This window comes from Bufo gargarizans, chromosome 10 (genome assembly GCF_014858855.1).
Source record: "Bufo gargarizans isolate SCDJY-AF-19 chromosome 10, ASM1485885v1, whole genome shotgun sequence".
NCBI classification, from domain to species: domain Eukaryota; kingdom Metazoa; phylum Chordata; class Amphibia; order Anura; family Bufonidae; genus Bufo; species Bufo gargarizans.
Genome location: NC_058089.1, coordinates 12,458,844 through 12,477,469, shown reverse-complemented (window position 1 = coordinate 12,477,469; position 18,626 = coordinate 12,458,844). Strand labels below are relative to the sequence as shown.

The following is an 18,626-nucleotide window of genomic DNA, read 5'->3' as shown; positions in this document are numbered from 1 at the left end:
TGCTTGCGCTACACGGGGATTCTCCTTCGCAGTTGTATCGGGCGGAAAGGTCGATATTAACAAACAGAAACCGGCAGTCAAAATATCCTAGAGGATAATTAAAGGGGAAGGAAAACAATAGGGAGGATTTATTAATGCAATTACTCCAGCCGTCCTCCAACACTGCATTAAACAGAGTAGTAGTAACACAGAAGCCACAATCACCAACAGCCATGGTATTTCACGTCGGTGATTGTCGGCAGGCATCACTGTTACCGGTGAGAATACTCCATGTATCATACACAGAAGAGCGTTCTCCATCACTGTTACCAGTGAGAATATGCCATGTATCATACACAGAAGAGCAGCTTCCATCACTGTTACTGGTGAGAATACCTCCTGTATCATACACAGAAGAGCAGCCTCCATCACAGTTACTGGTGAGAATACCTCCTGTGTCATAAACAGAAGAGCACCTTCCTTTACTATTACTGGTGAGAATACCTCCTGTATCATACACAGAAGAGCAGCCTCCATCACTGTTACTGGTGAGAATACCTCCTGTGTCATACAAAGAAGAGCAGCCTCCATCGCTGTTACTGGTGAGAATACCTCCTGTGTCATACACAGAAGAGTGGCCTCCATCAGTTTAGGCTTGGTGATCTCAGTTGCTCTCTTCTATTCAGACTGGATGATGAGATCAGTAAGAACACAATAAGTGAATGCCCAGCGCCCGGACGCGTCCTTTAATCTTTGAGTTCCCACAGCGTCCACCATCATCTCTGGTCACATGAACCAAGGAAAAAAATTACATTTTCCTACACATTGTGGCAAAAAGTGGGCGCAGCTGAGGAAATGGCAATACCTGCTGTCAGTGAATGGAAACACAGCCGAAGGTGCAGCTTTTTTCCTGCTCACACAGCTAAGGACTTATCTCTCTCCAGTCCTGATAACCCTAACCCTGTCTGACACGTTGTAACAAAACCGCAGCTTGAAGAAGTATTCAGTCTGTCCAGGTTTTCAGCCTCTGTCTGTAACTAATGAATACTTCCATTCACTGACAGCATGCATGAATTTGCCTAAACCTGTTAGAAAGAAGCAGTCTCCACTTCATAAACAGAGTACTAGGCCGGGGATTTGCATGACTGGGATCCAGCAACGGCTACAGTAGATAACAGAACACAACACTCGTAAAATCCACATGTCGGAGGCATCTTACAGCTCTGACAACCCGGCCTACATAGGATCACGGTGTCAGAGATCCACAGGTCCCCCAATAAATCGTGTACCTCAGATCTCCACCTTCTCTGATCAGAAAAAAACTGAACTGAAGCAGGAAACCAATTCATCCAAATCAGAGAAGTGGCAAGAAAAGTCGATCCCTCGCAGTTACTGGTGCCCGTTCACACAGGCATCATAAACCCACCTATTTTGCCCTCCTCAGGCAATCAGGGGTTAAACTGGAATAAAGACCTCGATCCCCATTCTCCATCATTTAAAGCAGACGCCTGCTTCCGGCGCAATCAATGCAGAATGGCGGCCACTAGGTGCTGGTGACAGTCGGATGAGCGCCCCCGTCAGGTGTGGTGTGCTCCCTGTGACAAGTAGATAATAGGGGTTTTACCTACCTGCAGCGGCCATTCTGCTAGAGGCTGGTGGCCGCACACCAGCGCTGGGACTGATAACAGCAGGTATTAATTGTGGCCACCAGAAGATCGGTCTAGTACAGGGTTAATCATCAACCCGCAGACTAGTTAATCTGTAATCGGCAGCTGGTTAACCCGCTGGTGCTTGTTCTGAAATGAATGTGCCAAGATAATAATGAGCGATGGTAAAACGCCAGCGGAATGATATAACGGGATTTAATATTTAACTAAATGAAGACTGTTATGTGTCATTACCAGGTGGGTGTCACCCGCAGGAGACCGCGCTCAGAAACAACCGCAAACCCATCACCTGCCTGGTCCGCAAGGAAGAGAATATCAAGACCGCTCCCCCCATCATGACACTGAATCACTGCAGTTCCAGCCTACTACAGGCCTAATGGTATATACAGTACCGACCCCATACTGCAGGCCTAATGGTATATACAGTACCGACCCCATACAGCAGGCCTAATGGTATATACAGTACCGACCCCATACAGCAGGCCTAATGGTATATACAGTACCGACCCCATACTGCAGGCCTAATGGTGTATATAGTACCGACCCCATACTGCAGGCCTAATGGTGTATACAGTACCGACCCCATACTGCAGGCCTAATGGTGTATACAGTACCGACCCCATACTGCAGGCCTAATGGTATATATAGTACCGACCCCATACAGCAGGCCTAGTGGTATATATAGTACCGACCCCATACAGCAGGCCTAATGGTATATATAGTACCGATCCCATACAGCAGGCCTAATGGTATATATAGTACCGATCCCATACAGCAGGCCTAATGGTATATATAGTACCGACCCCATACTGCAGGCCTAATGGTATATACAGTACCGACCCCATACAGCAGGCCTAATGGTATATATAGTACCGACCCCATACAGCAGGCCTAATGGTATATATAGTACCGATCCCATACAGCAGGCCTAATGGTATATATAGTACCGACCCCATACAGCAGGCCTAATGGTATATATAGTACCGACCCCATACAGCAGGCCTAATGGTATATATAGTACCGACCCCATACTGCAGGCCTAATGGTGTATACAGTACCGACCCCATACTGCAGGCCTAATGGTATATATAGTACCGACCCCATACTGCAGGCCTAATGGTATATATAGTACTGACCCCATACTGCAGGCCTAATGGTATATACAGTGCCGACCCCATACTGCAGGCCTAATGGTATATACAGTGCCGATCCCATACTGCACGCCTAATGGTATATACAGTGCTGGCCTACTGAAGGCCTAATGGTATATATAGTGCTGCTCTAAAGGCCTAATGGTAGCATATAGTACCAACCCCATACTACAAGCCTAATGGTATATACAGTACCGACCCCATATTGCAGGCCTAAGGGTATAGAGAGTGCCAATCCCATACTGCAGGCTTAAGGGTATAGAGAGTGCCAATCCCATACTGCAGGCCTAATGGTATATATAGTACTGACTCCATATGCAGGCCTAATGGTATATATAGTACCAACCCATACTGCAGGCCTAAGGGTACAGTTACACGTAGCAATGACATAAACTGCACCACACTGCAAATCTGGAAAATCAATTTAAAACTATTTTTTAACTGCACCTAAACCACTATGTAAAGGATTCTCTGCAGACTCCAGAAGATTGGGCACAAAAGTCGGAGGTTCCGGAGTGGCTCAGACCTCATGTCATGGTGACAGGCTCCTACACCCAGCTATTATCCCCAATTTAAATCCATTTAAGAAAAGCAGACTAAACAGGGGCGTGCGCTGGTCCGATGTGTCACCACCATCGCCATCCCGGTCTCTTATTTTCAATTTATGAAATCATTTCATAACTTTCCTATAATACAAATATAAATTATCCCTCAAGGAGCAATAAATTGAGAAATCTGTAACTGGAGAGGGGCAGAGAGTTCCCCATTATACAGGACAGCACCCAATGACAGGCACAAAGTCAGCGGTAGACATGAGATAGAAAGATACAGGCTCGGACTAGATCCTTGTACATAACACAGTAGACTTACTGCACTATATATAGATAGGCAGTATACAGCACCAGTTCATATAAAAACTTCATAGAATATTTAAGAAACTACCCAGTTTATTATTATAGACTTACAGGTACAGAGGCAGAACAGCCAGTGTCCTCCTTTCCCAGAGATCTGCCCCCTCAAAGGTGCTGCAGGGACCCCCATAATCAATCATTTGGTAGGGTCTTGATAAACAGATGGATAGATAGATATGAGAGGGAGAGATAGATATATAGATAGATGATAGATAGATAAATACCGAATAGATACTGTAGATATGAGAGATACAGAGAGATAGATAGATAGATAGATATAAGACCTCCACGCTGATGAATCCATCACGATGATTTTGTTCTTTTCTTCTTTTTTGTTATTGTGCTGTGTACCCCCCCCCCCCCCCAACCCCCAAGCGCTATAATGAGGCATTGCTATCAGGTCATTAATACCCAGAAAAATAATTTGATGGCGGTGATTAATGGACACCGGTCCCCGCGGTAAGCACGCTATTATTTTGCAGCATTTGATCTCACTGGTTGGCTGTGCAGCCGCATTGGGCTAATCCGCTGTGGTCAGCAGGAGGTTTGCAGGAAGGAGGGCGACCTCCTCATTTATGTCTTAACTGCCCAGAACAAAGTATCTCAGCCGGTGATATCTACAAGAGCTTTTCTCTGCTCCAGTGTAAAAGCGTAAAAGATGGCCTCAAAGATAAAGTGGCAGGAAGAGATGTGGACACAGTGATGGACGGGAGGGTAGAGGACATGGTGATGGACAGGAGGGGCATGGGTACAGTGATGGACAGGAGGGGAGAGGACATGGTGATGGACAGAAGGGGAGTGGACATGGTGATGGACAGGAGGGGAGTGGACATGGTGATGGACAGGAGGGGAGAGGACACGGTGATGGACAGGAGGGGAGAGGACACGGTGATGGACAGGAGGGGAGAGGACACGGTGATGGACAGGAGGGGAGAGGACACGGTGATGGACAGGAGGGGAGAGGACACGGTGATGGACAGGAGGGGAGAGGACACGGTGATGGACAGGAGGGGAGAGGACACGGTGATGGACAGGAGGGGCATGGGTACAGTGATGGACAGGAGGGGAGAGGACATGGTGATGGACAGAAGGGGAGTGGACATGGTGATGGACAGGAGGGGAGTGGACATGGTGATGGACAGGAGGGGAGAGGACATGGTGATGGACAGGAGGGGAGTGGACACGGTGATGGACAGGAGGGGAGAGGACACGGTGATGGACAGGAGGGGAGAGGACACGGTGATGGACAGGAGGGGAGAGGACACGGTGATGGACAGGAGGGGAGAGGACACGGTGATGGACAGGAGGGGAGAGGACACGGTGATGGACAGGAGGGGAGAGGACACGGTGATGGACAAGAGGGGAGAGGACATGGTGATGGACAAGAGGGGAGAGGACATGGTGATGGACAAGAGAGGTGTGGGCGTGGTGATGGACAGGAGAGGAGTGGGCGCAGTGATGGACAGGAGTGGTGTGGACACTGTGACAGACAGGATGGGAGTGGACGCGGTGATGGACAGGAGGGGAGTGGAAACAGGGAGGAACAGGAGGAGTTTGAGTGTAGTGATGGATAGGAGAGGAGTTGGCACGATGATGGAGAGGAGTAGACGCAATGATAGACAGGAAAGGTGTAGACGCTATGATGGACTGGAGAGGAGTAGATGCAGTGATGGACCCGGTGACGGACAGGAGAGGAGTGAGCATGATAATGGACGGGAGAGGAGTGAACATAGTGATGGAGAGGAGTGGAAATGGTGATGAAGACGAGAGGACGTGGCGATAGACAAGAAAGAAGTGGACGTGGTGATGGACAGGAGGGGTGTGGACGTGGCGATAGACAAGAGAGGTGTGAACGTGGTGATGGACAGGAGAGGAGTGGACGCATTATTGCTATCAGAGGGTTTTTGTTCCTTCAATGTGTTCTTCATATGTTTAGAGTTTCGGTCACTCTCACTACTAGAAATACTTCTGCAGCCGAGCGGATGAGCATCGGAGCCACACTTATTGTTAGGAGAGACAGCCTGGAGCACCGCTGGGATTTCCACCGTGCTGGGAGAAACTTGAAAATGTCTAACACATTGCTGCTGTGCTACTGCCCTGTGTGAGAGTCGCCGGAGGTGACGCACAGTACAATGGAAGACAAGGTCAGTGCAGGGCACACTATGTGAAGGACACAAGTCTACAGCAAGAACCACAGAATAACAACACGCCAAAGCAATGGCAGCATCTGCACTGGGTAACTTTTACAACAGGGACGAGGCAGTTATAGGAATTTCCCATGGACAAAGCAAACAGAATAAGAGATGCTCTTGTGCAATGAGGTCACAATGCAATGTGCTTACATCATCATAAAACTGCGGATCTAATATTATTCGTGACAGTGCTTCTTGATCTGTGAGGCTGTACTCGATGGTTGGATCTTGGTGTCATCACGTTCTGCTTGGTGAATCTGAGTATAATCATGTTATGTTTGGTGCAGCCTGGGAACTTCCATGTTCTGTTTAATGCAGCCCAGGTATCTCCATGTTCTGATTGGTGCAGCCTGGGTATCTCCATGTTCTGTTTTGTGCAGCCTCGAAACCGCCATGTTCTATTTGGTGGGGTCCAGGTACAACCATGTTCAGCAAGGTGCAGCACCAATTGAAGTTTGAGAAGCCATGTCTTGGGCCTGAGGCAGAGCAGCTCAGAGATGGCGAGCACCTTTACTGTAGAGTCACTGGTAAAACCCTCAAAATTTACCAGAGACCAGTCCAAAACAAAGTTCAGACTCTTCTCCTACCATCCTGAGAAAAGTTCTCCAGTCCAGCCTGCGAGAGAACTCGTGTGCTGGTCAGATCTGGTGTGCAGCGCCCCCAGAGGCTAGATCCTCCTCCCATAGTGTGAGCCTCCTTTGCTCTTGGCGGGCACATCCTCTGTATCTCGGCTTTCACCTGATTAAAGGCGGCGTATTTGTTTCACCGCCTGGCTGGAAATAATAGGACAAGACAATGCGCCATTGTTGAGGGATAACAATGCACCTTAGTGTCCGGACGTCTCTCCGTGACCTTTCATCTCTCGCACTCCACAAATACGGCGAGTTCGGCAGGATTCCAGCCACTCATAAAAGGGACCCTGTCCTTTCTAAACAAAACCAATTTTTACCCCCAGGTGGGGAGACACAGGACGGCATTGTCCCGCTCCGATGGACGTTTAATGTTACTACGGCAACTGCTTTAATCCCCTTTTTTCCACCTTCTTCGTCGGCTATCCTGAGTGCTACCTTTTAACTCATGGGCTCAGAAGCTGGCCGGCAAGCGGCGCTCCTAATTAGCCACGATTTTCACAGTGCAGACACCATGATGAGCTAATCATAGTGACGTACGCCTGCAAGTATTCGTCCCCCTGGGGCCTCAGTGGAGAATGATAATAATGAGGCCATTATTAGGAGAGGGCATTAGGATGCTGGGCTGCTACCAAACACAGGACATAATTGTTCTCCCGATGTCCTTTGAATCAACAACCTATTGTCGTAGGCTGGAGAAAGAAAGGAGCGAGGACTGGCTGCCATAATGGTTCCTGTGTGCTGCCACACTGCGCCAATGTGGGACCCTCATTTTCAGATGGACTCATCATCTGCATCCAGGAGGCTTATTGTCTCCTCATCTAATATCACACAGATCCCAGGTACCAAGTGGACACTGACGTGGGAAAACCCAGGCCTGACCAGATCTACAGGGCATGTGGCCAAGTCTACGGGTCAGTGGCAAATCATGGACATCGGCAGTGCATACAGAATACAACTCAGACACAATGGACTGAAAATATTTAGCAAATCCTGTAAAACTCAAGTTCAAATCCAATGTAAAACTCTGAGCCCCAGAAGGTACACAGACAATACACGGCAGATGTAGAGCAGACAAACCCACCAACCATCTACTGTGTATGGTGGTCTCCCAACTCTCCCCCAAAGGCATATGTTCCGGGAAAGAAGGGTCAGACACACTGGACTTCCAAAAAGGTGAGGTTTAATTCCAGATGCAACGTTTTGGCTTAGTGATAGCCTTTGTCAATGCTTGACAAAGGCTATCACTAAGCCGAAACGTTGCATCTGGAATTAAACCTCACCTTTTTGGACGTGCTGTCTCCATTTTTTTTATTTTTTTGGACATCTACAAGTTGTTAATATTGGGGGGCCTTTTACCACCTCCCTTGGAGACGAGCACCCGCAGCATTTTTTCTTAGGAGTGCTGTCCACCCGTGTTTTTACACTGGACTTCAACATGACTGATTATTTTGTTCTTGAGTCAATAGGAGGACGGAGGGGCCCGGGGGAGGACAGAGGGGCCAGAGGAGGACAAAGGGGGCCGGATGGGGACTGAGGGGCCCAGAGGAGGACGGAGGGACCCAGAGGAAGAAGGAGAAGCACAGAGGAGGATGGGGGTACCCAGAGGGGCACAAAGACCTTGAGGAGGACGGAGAAGGATGGAGGGGCCCAGTAGACAACAGAAGGGCCTGGAGAAGTCGGGGGGGGGGGGGCAGAAGATCCTGGGGGTGAAGACAGAGGAGCCTGGAGGAGGATGGAGGTGCCTGAGGGAGGATGGAGGTAACAGAGAGGACAGAGTGGCCTGCAGGAGGACAGAGGATAATGGAGGGAGCCAAGTGAGGACAATGGGGCCCAAGGAGTCTGGAGGGGGAGACAGATGAGCCTGGGGAGAAGACAGAGGAGCCTGGAGAGAAGACAAAGGAACCTATGGAGAAGAGAAGACAGAGGAACCTAGGGAGAAGAGAAGACAGAGGAACCTGGGGGGGGGGGGGGACAGAGGAACCTGGAAGGGAAGACAGAGGAACTTGGGGGGAGGACAGAGGAACCTGGGAGAGGGTGGACAAAGAGGACTGGAAGGTAGGTGGATGAGTCTGGAGGAGCACAGAGGGGCCTAGAGGAGGACAGAGGAGCCTAGAGGAGGACAGAGGAGTCTGGAAGGGACAAAAGAGTTTAGAAAGGACAGGGGGCCTGGATGGAGCAGAGAAATCTGAATGGAAACAGAGTCTGGATGAGGACTGAGTGGTCTAGAGGAGAACAGAGTAGTCCAGAAAGGACAGAATATACATGCACACTTGGCCCACAGCTATCTAATGTGTATGGCCAGCCTTACACTGGAGATTCAGGTGGTAAATACAGAGCATCAGCCGACATTATCACTAGAAAGCAGGTTAGAGAGATGCACAGAAGAAATAGATGGGAGTATGACTACAGAAGTTTGTTTATAGTCTGTTACCATGGAAACACATAACTCTGCACAGGAACTTAAGCACAAATGCTGTGTTAACAAGAGATATGTGCAAGGCCGATTCATTGGCCTGTATTTGTGGGAGGGGCATGGCTGCCTACTTTCCCCACCCACCCTTACTATCCACCACTCTTAAAGGGGATGCTATCTTTCAGGTGTCCCTACTAGTCTCAGGTGGGACGGGGTGCATTCTCTTGGTTGCCACGACCACAAAATATATATATAAGTTTCTTCCTATTTATTTTAGACACTTTGGAGCCCCAAGATTCTGTTGCATTGGACATAGGCTTGTTATGGCATGCTTGTACTTGTAGTTCCCTGACTGTGTCATGGTGTTTTCTTGTATGACAATGTACAGAGGATGATGGAATCTGGAAACCATAAGAAAAATTCCTTTACTGCAGTCGACTTCCCGTGTTTGGAGGAGATGTCGCCTCCAGGAGATCATTAGCATTATGAGACAGCGGCATCTGATCATCCATAGAATTGTTATTTTATCAAAGCGGCAGCGCGCGCTGCAGCCGCCGTCCTCGTCTCTTGTACAAAAAATAATTCCTTTAATCTCCTCATCAAGAAAACTCTTTCTGGTGGCAATCAGGACGCTTCACGTGCGATATCCTCCTGCCGCTATTTCCTATTTAATTAAAACAGACAGTGACAGAAGGACACGGATTAGGAGTGTAATGGCGCATTACTCAGATTAATCGCAGGGTCCTTCCTGAGCGCGGCCTGACACGCCGAACAAAAGGGAATTGTTAGGAAACAGTCTGTTATCCCCGCCAAAGGTCACATTATAGCTGCGCGCTTTTTTTAATATTCTCAGTTGCTGCTCCTGCAGGGAATGTGGGATAACTTGGATTTTTCTTCCGCTCCTTCCAGTCCCAGTCATTTATTATAACGCCGTCATTAAATCTGCAAATTAAAAATGCCTGTTTATAGAAAACCAGGAGGGCCGAGCTGTTGTTTTGCTTGAAGGAGCCTGTAATTAGCATGCTATGTATTGGTTAGCAAGGGGCTGCACATAATGAACAGGAAGGTGAGGCGAGGGCCCAGCGCCAGCGAAATTATAATTAAGTTACAAGCTCCAGGTTAAAGTGGTAGAAAACGACCCCCAAAAAGTCCTCGACATGAGCAAGAAAGCAGGAAAATCACCACATGGATATAATCTGCACCCCCCATGTACGTACTCTGCCCCCCCCCCCCAGTACATAATCTGCACCCCCCAAGTACATAATCTGCACCCCCCAAGTACATAATCTGCATCCCCCAAGCACGGAATCTGAACCCCCCCCCCCCCCAAAGTACATAATCTGCATCCCCCCAAGTACATAATCTGCATCCCCCAACTGGATTTGTAATTTCACACATATATCAGTGAGCTTTAGACTGTCCAGGGAGAAAAATCCCATTCCACACATATGTCATACTTTAAATACTGCTAGGGTTCAGGATTATGTAGGGTGCCAGGTTTTAGGGCTGTACTGGGTGCTGGGTTCAGGAAAATATGTAGAGTGCCAGGTTCAGACCTATAGAGGGTGCTGGATTCAGGACCCTACAGGGTGTTCAGGCTCAGGACCCTACAGGGTGTTCAGGCTCAGGACCCTACAGGGTGTTCAGGCTCAGGACCCTACAGGGTGTTCAGGCTCAGGACCCTACAGGGTGTTCAGGCTCAGGACCCTACAGGGTGTTCAGGCTCAGGACCCTACAGGGTGTTCAGGCTCAGGACCCTACAGGGTGTTCAGGCTCAGGACCCTACAGGGTGTTCAGGCTCAGGACCATACAGGGTGTTCAGGCTCAGGACTATACAGGGTGTCAGGGATTTAGGTCTGTTTGGAGCGCCAGGTCTCGGCACCATGTGGCCAGCTTCAGATTTGGAGGCGTAAGGTGCCATCATGCGATAGAAGGAAACTCATCTTCTGAGTCACACTTTACAGAACAAAAACCGACATGAACAAATCAGAACTCCTGAAATTTATCTCGTCAATTTTCCCTTTGTCGTCTCCGGAATTTGGTTGGTTTCTGAATCACTTTGTTTCTCTGGACAACCTGCAGAACTCTGAATGCGTGACTGGAGAAAAAGATTGGGCAGTAAAGCGAAGAATCGGGTTTAATCTGGGAACTGGTGATAATCGTGGCCTGTAATGAGGAACTGAGATGCTGGAGTCTCGAGCTGTAAATGGGGAGATTACAGGAAAGCATCTCGCAGGCGGCAGAGAAACCACCGAGCGGCTGAACAGAAGCCCAGTGAGCTCCACACATACTCCTCTCAGCTGCAGAAGTGTCCCGGGCTCAGCTTCATCCCTCACACAGCAGCGCTTGTTTTCCGCACTTTTCGCCCCTTTCTTCCTCAGGTGATATTTTCAGGGTCAGTTATCCGCTGTTTCCATACCATGTCATCCAAGATGTCAGCAATTTATTATTCCGCACGGAGACACATTGGGGGGGGGGACTTGTTTATCCAGCAATTATCCCCAGTTTATTAAATCGCACCAAGCCATGAAAATGACATTACCGCTATTATTACTTCATACGTCCTGACATCTCAGAGCGCGATGGAGGGGGTCCGATATAAAGTATCCAATCAAAGAGGCGCAATCAGATCTGTGCTTCCTGATGTACATATAACATACATGGAAATCATGTATGTACAGAACACAGATCACATACACTGCAGGGGTCACAGATATCATGTATGTACAAGAACACAGATCACATACACTACAGGGGTCACAGATATCATGTATGTACAAGAACACAGATCACATACACTACAGGGGTAATATATCATATATGTGCAGAACACAGATCACATACACTACAGGGGTAACATATCATGTATGTGCAGAACACAAATCACATACACTACAGGGGTAATATATCATATATGTGCAGAAGACAGATCACATACACTGCAGGGGTCATATATCATGTATGTACAGAACACAGATCACATACACTGCAGGGGTCACAGATATCATGTATGTACAAGAACACAGATCACATACACTACAGGGGTAATATATCATGTATGTGCAGAACACAGATCACATACACTACAGGGGTAATATATGATGTATGTGCAGAACACAGATCACATACACTGCTGGGGTCATATATCATGTATGTACAGAACACAGATCACATACACTGCAGGGGTCACATATATCATGTATGTACAGAACACAGATCACATACACTGCAGGGGGTCACAGATATTACACAGAAGATATATACGTGTAAGTACAGAATACATACAGTGTACTAGGTTAAGGACAATGCAGCACAATCAAAGTGGAGCTGCGTGTACCAACAATCACACGCCACAAGCAAAGTGCACCATAAACTACACCCCACTCTGTGACATGCCCCCCGACATGGGTTTCGGTAAATTAGCTTTTGTTTCTTCTTTTTCCCAGTTTTTGTGACTGCGCTTTACACAATTCAGTGACAGACTACAGGTTCGTCGTGTCATTACAACTTGAGTCACAGGCTGCACACGGATGGCACTCTTGGTCCGGCTTTGTTTGGCTTTTTTTTCCTATTACTCAGGGATTTATTCAAATAACTTTATTATTGCCAGAACAACCCATGTGGAAAGTCTGACGATGCAGAGAGTGGGTGATGAGGAGTCATTGGAAGCCATGTCAGGCCCTCTGCCTATTACCAACCTATAGCGCCCAGATTCCTCCCAATAATACACTGAATGCCTGCCCATCCCCAAGAGCTTACAATCTAAAGAGCGTGCCTGTAACTAAGTCTGAGTACAGAACGGTCAATTACATTCACAAAATGTATGCATAATATACACACTACACAGACCTGTATTATCTGCTGTACAGTACACTGCCTATAATACTACACAGACCTGTATTATCTGCTGTATAGTACACTGCCTCTCCATCCTACACAGACCTGTATTATCTGCTGTACAGTACACTGCCTCTCCATACTGCACACACCTGTATTATCTGCTGTACAGTACACTGCCTCTCCGTCTTACACAGACTTGTATTATCTGCTGTACAGTACACTGCCTCTCCGTCTTACACAGACTTGTATTATCTGCTGTACAGTACACTGCCTCTCCGTCTTACACAGACTTGTATTATCTGCTGTACAGTACACTGCCTCTCCATCTTACACAGACTTGTATTATCTGCTGTACAGTACACTGCCTCTCCGTCTTATACAGACTTGTATTATCTGCTGTACAGTACACTGCCTCTCCATACTAAGCAGACCTGTATTATCTGCTGTACAGTACACTGCCTCTCCATCTTAGGCCTCATGCACACGACCGTTGTGTGCATCCATGGCCGTTGTGCCGTTTTCCGTTTTTTTTCGCGGACCCATTGACTTTCAATGGGTCCGTGGAAAAATCGGAAAATGCACCGTTTGGCAGCCGCATCCGTGATCCGTGTTTCCTGGCCGTGAAAAAAATATGACCTGTCCTATTTTTTTCACGGCCAACGGTTCACGGACCCATTCAAGTCAATGGGTCCGTGAAAAAACACGGATGCACACAAGATTGTCACCAGCGTCCGTGATCCGTGTCAGTTTTTTCCTATCATTTCAATGGCAAACTTGACTTCATTTTTCATGTCCGTGGATCCTCCAAAAATCAAGGAAAACCCACGGACGAAAAAACGGTCACGGATCACGGACCCCGTTTTTGCGGACCTTGAAAAAAAACGTTTGTGTGCATGAGGCCTTACACAGACCTGTATTATCTGCTGTACAGTACACTGCCTCTCCATACCACACAGACCTGTATTATCTGCTGTACAGTGCACTGCCTCTCCATACCACACAGACCTGTATTATCTGCTGTACAGTACACTGCCTCTCCATACCACACAGACCTGTATTATCTGCTGTACAGTACACTGCCTCTCCATACTACACAGACCTGTATTATCTGCTGTACAGTACACTGCCTCTCCATACTACACAGACCTGTATTATCTGCTGTACAGTACACTGCCTCTCCATACTACACAGACCTGTATTATCTGCTGTACAGTACACTGCCTCTCCATACTACACAGACCTGTATTATCTGCTGTACAGTACACTGCCTCTCCATACTACACAGACCTGTATTATCTGCTGTACAGTACACTGCCTCTCCATACTACACAGACTTGTATTATCTGCAGTACAGTGCACTGCCTCTCCATACTACACAGACCTGTATTATCTGCTGTACAGTACACTGCCTCTCCATACTACACAGACCTGTATTATCTGCTGTACAGTACACTGCCTCTCCATACTACACACACCTGTATTATCTGCTGTACAGTACACTGCCTCTCCATACCACACAGACTTGTATTATCTGCTGTACAGTACACTGCCTCTCCATACCACACAGACTTAGAGAGAGGCTATCTACGTACTGGATAATGAGCATTACACTATAGTGAGCAGACACATTTACCAGCTGATCTGCAGGGAGTAATCAATGATCACATCATGGAACCAAAAAAAAATCAATAAAGGGAGCTATTTATTAAGACTGGCAATTTAGACGTATTTAATCCTTCTGTGCTGGTGATGCCAGCTGTGCGACATGGTTTAAATTACGCCAGCTCTCTTGCGTGGAAAATTATAAATGAGACGGGTTGACTTGCCCGCCATCTTCCATGCCCACACCAAGCCCCCTTTTTCTGCCAACTAGGAAACATGGCGTGTGCGGGGAAAAGTCGCAGAATTTGCAGCAAAGACCCTTTGGGACAAAATCAGCTACAAAAATATACCAAAAGTTGTGTAAAAACAATAATAATGACTCCTCAAAGTGTACAACACTGGACAATCCCTTTAAGGATCTTACCCTGGGCCCCTACAGGTAAAGACACTGTAACTGCCTGCACTGGGGAGCTCTCTCCAATCTGTTAGGGGCGTATAGTTCTATTAAATCGGAGTCCCATGAATATAATGCTAGAAATATACTGACCCTCAAGCAGAGCAGGAGGAGAAAGGGAACAGGTTAATGTAAGTAGGTAACTCTACAGGATGATAGTATTCAGGGTCTGTGAAAAGCTGGGTAATCTCCCCTTCTGTAACAGTAGCCACTAGTAAGTTTAGCACTAGAGGACTCAGGGTGGAAATGTACATGATGCTGAGTGTGGACAGGGACGTAATACTGCGTGCATGTGTCAGTAAGAACAGTGTCAGTAACTACTGGCACTTATACTAGAGGGATATAATGCGACATGTGGCGGTGGCTGCCTGCAGTCATAAAGTCTATAATACCCCATAAAACACCTCTATAGGTTCCTGCTGTAATATGGAGGCGGCGAGATTGTGAATTTACCCGCGGAGCAAGCAGCAAACATGGCAGATATTATATCAATACATGAATAATGAGGGCGGTGCAGGAGACAGTTCAATCTTCACATCCATAAAGTGCGAAGCCTTGAGACACAGAACCACTAATATCCTCGCATTGTCTTCTGCTGATTGTCTCCTCTCAAATCAGTTTTTATGACAAATCCGCTCATAGCCAAATCCATTAGAAAAGCAAAATATTCATCTGAACGCAGAGCCGTGTAATGGACAGATGTGCGACATACAGAGTAAATGCGCTGAATGAAACCTGGAGCAGGAGAGCGGGGGACCAGGAATACAGAAGAAGCCTGAAAATGCGGATCTGGGGGTGCACTTACTTATGGATAGGTCAGTGTATGCGATGTCATTTGGATCAGATGATTCCTGTGTAGGTAAGGTACGCAGCGAGTGAACCTGTCAGATCAATGTATAATCTGTGGGGAAGGATCCGGCCCAGGACTGACAGCGTCCTCCATGCGCTCACATATGGTCATGGAGCGTGCACTACGTGAAGGTCGCGAGTCCACGGCGGATTTACTGCAGATATGCCTGGTTCTGACGAGGGAGCCTCCAGATGTGATCGGCCCGGATCCCTAAATCTGTCCAACAGAAATTAGGACAAACAAAAGGTTGTGTGGAGTCTGCGGCGGAGCAGCACGGGCCAAGGACGCAGTGTCTTTCAGCGCCGGCAGCACTTAGCAGGTCCAGGGGCCCTCTAAGGCCCGGAGATTTTCACACAATCAGGTGGAGAGCGCTGCAGGAGTCAGCAGTCGTCCCATCCACAAAACAAAACCAACATTTTACTGACAATGTGCGAAAACAACAGAAGCCGCTGAACCGTGCGTCTTATAAACCAGAGCGCGCCGTCCTACAAAACCCCACAGGCAACACTCAAATGTCCTTTACAGGAAGATGAACCCCCAATATCTGTCAGACAGGGGCAGTAATCCCAGGAAGGTGGCCTGCAGTCACCCTCCAAATTCATGTATATCCCTGTGTAATAAGAGCTCCGCACAACTTCACTCATCGCACTCATGTGTATAATATCCAGTCTCCCTCTATAATAATCACTCTGTATAATCTCCTCTTTACAGTAATCTCCCTGCATAATAATATTCCTGTATAATAATTTTCATGTATAATAATATCCTCTTTACAATAATCTCCCTGTATAATAATCCCTCAGTATTATCATCTCCCCGTGTAATAATCTCCATGTTTAATAATTATCCTGTATAACAATCATGCTGTATAATAATCCCCCCTATAATAAACTCTCAGTATTACCTCCCCATACAATAATCTCCTTGTATAATGATCTTCTTTTTACAATAATCTCCCTGAATAATATCCATGTTTAAAAATGTTCCTGTATAATAAATTCTCAGCATTATCTCCCAGTATAATAATCTCCGTCTCAAATAATCACACTATATAAATAGTTTTCTCTTTACAATCCCAAGATCCCGAGCGGACTGGACGAGGTCAGAGATCCAGAGCAGACCAGACGAGACGAGAGATCCAGAGCAGACCAGCCGAGACGAGAGATCCAGACCATGTGAGGCGCGAGATCCACAGCAGATCGGACAAAGCAAGATTCACAGCAGACCATGCAAGGCGTGAGATCCACAGCAGTCCGCGCAAGAACCACAGCGGATGAGGCGAGAGATTGAGAGCAGACCAGACGAGATGTCAGTCACGAGGCGTAAGATCCCGAGCGGACTGGACGAGGTCAGAGATCCAGAGCAGACCGGCCGAGTCGAGAGATCCAGAGCAGACCGGCCGAGACGAGAGATCCAGAGCAGACTGGACGACGCGAGAGATCCAAAACAGACCGGATAAGTCAAGAGATCCAGAACAGACCGGATGAGGCGAGAGATCCAGAACAGACCGGATGAGGCGAGAGATCCAGAGCAGACCAGGCAAGGTGAGGGATCCAGGGCAGACCAGGCAAGGTGAGGGATCCAGGGCAGACCAGATGAGGCCATTTATCACCATTTCTGTAATAAATCTGCACCATGTCAGTTTTTCAATAGAGGGAGTAGGCTCTTTGTGGCGGTGACGTGCGGGGGGGTCATGGGTGACCTCGTCTGATGGGCCCACCATCACCTCACTCCTGCTGACCGCAGGGAAAAGCTGAATGGCACGGCACAAGACGATTAATGAGGAGATGTTTTTATGATCCGCACATGGAGTCTCCATGGCTGAGATCCAACAGTGATCTGCTGACGAGCGCAAAAGAGGCAGAAGTGAAATAGTCGGCTACTTACTGAGGGAAAACATAAAAGGTGACGCGACTCCTCTCCATTATATCAGCCCTGACCATCGATCAGTGGAGATTGGCCAAATTGAAGAGCTCCTCGGCCTCCCGCTCGCTCTGGAAGTCGCTGCCTCGTCGTCTGCAAGTTTCAAACAAGGTTGAGCTGAAAATGATTGTGTCAGTAATTTAATGAAAAGTCCTGATAATAAAATACGACATTATTGGCATCAGAGGGAGAGCGTCGCGGTCACCTTGTCACAGGCGAGACCGTGCAACAAAGGTGGCGGCTGCAGAGACCCCAAAGAGAGAGAGTGTCTGGTGTCAGGCCAGAGGGGGCGGCCCCCAGGGCCTGGTGTACACGACTGCCCCCTGACTGGGGGAACCCACTGCTGATGGCTTCTATGATACAAACAGCCGCTCCCGTCACTGTGCAGCCAGCGGGAAATGAAGTAACATGAAATCATCAGAGCGCCAGGAAATACCGGTGTAAACTTCCGAACACACAACCATATATGCTATATGTGACCCCCACCCCTCCATGTTATATATATTCTATACGTGATCCTGTCCATGCTATAATATATATGTGAAACCCTCTGTGTTCTAGATATTATATACAGTATGTGACCTCTGTTATATATTATGTGTGACCCCTCTGCTACATATTATATGTGTGACCCCTCTGCTATATATTATATATAAGACCCCCTCTGCTATATATTATATATGTGACCCCTCTGCTACATATTATATGTGTGACCCCTCTGCTATATATTATATATGTGACCCCTCTGCTATATATTATATATGCGACCCCTCTGCTATATATTATATATGTGACCCCCTCTGCTATATATTATACATGTGACCCCTCTGTTACATATACATTTGACCCCTCTGCTATATATTATATATGTGACCCCCTCTGCTATATATTATACATGTGACCCCTCTGTTACATATACATTTGACCCCTCTGCTATATATTATATATGTCACCCCCTCTGCTATATATTATATATGCGACCCCTCTGCTATATATTATATATGTCACCCCC

At 47.4% G+C, this 18,626-nt stretch overlaps 1 protein-coding gene across 16 annotated transcripts in view; it reads right to left on the bottom strand.

Moving 5' to 3' along the window:
* The window catches only part of SOX6 (SRY-box transcription factor 6), a 288,239-nt gene that overhangs the window by 213,828 nt on the left and 55,785 nt on the right, over positions 1–18,626 (bottom strand). Inside the window, exon 1 of one of the 16 annotated variants that reach the window (XM_044271017.1) lies at positions 1,608–1,689. The exons of the other annotated variants lie outside the window; for them this stretch is intronic. The gene's annotated coding sequence lies outside the window, so the exon portion shown is untranslated. Of the gene's footprint in view, positions 1–1,607; positions 1,690–18,626 lie in introns of those variants that run through there. 16 annotated transcript variants of the gene reach the window in all.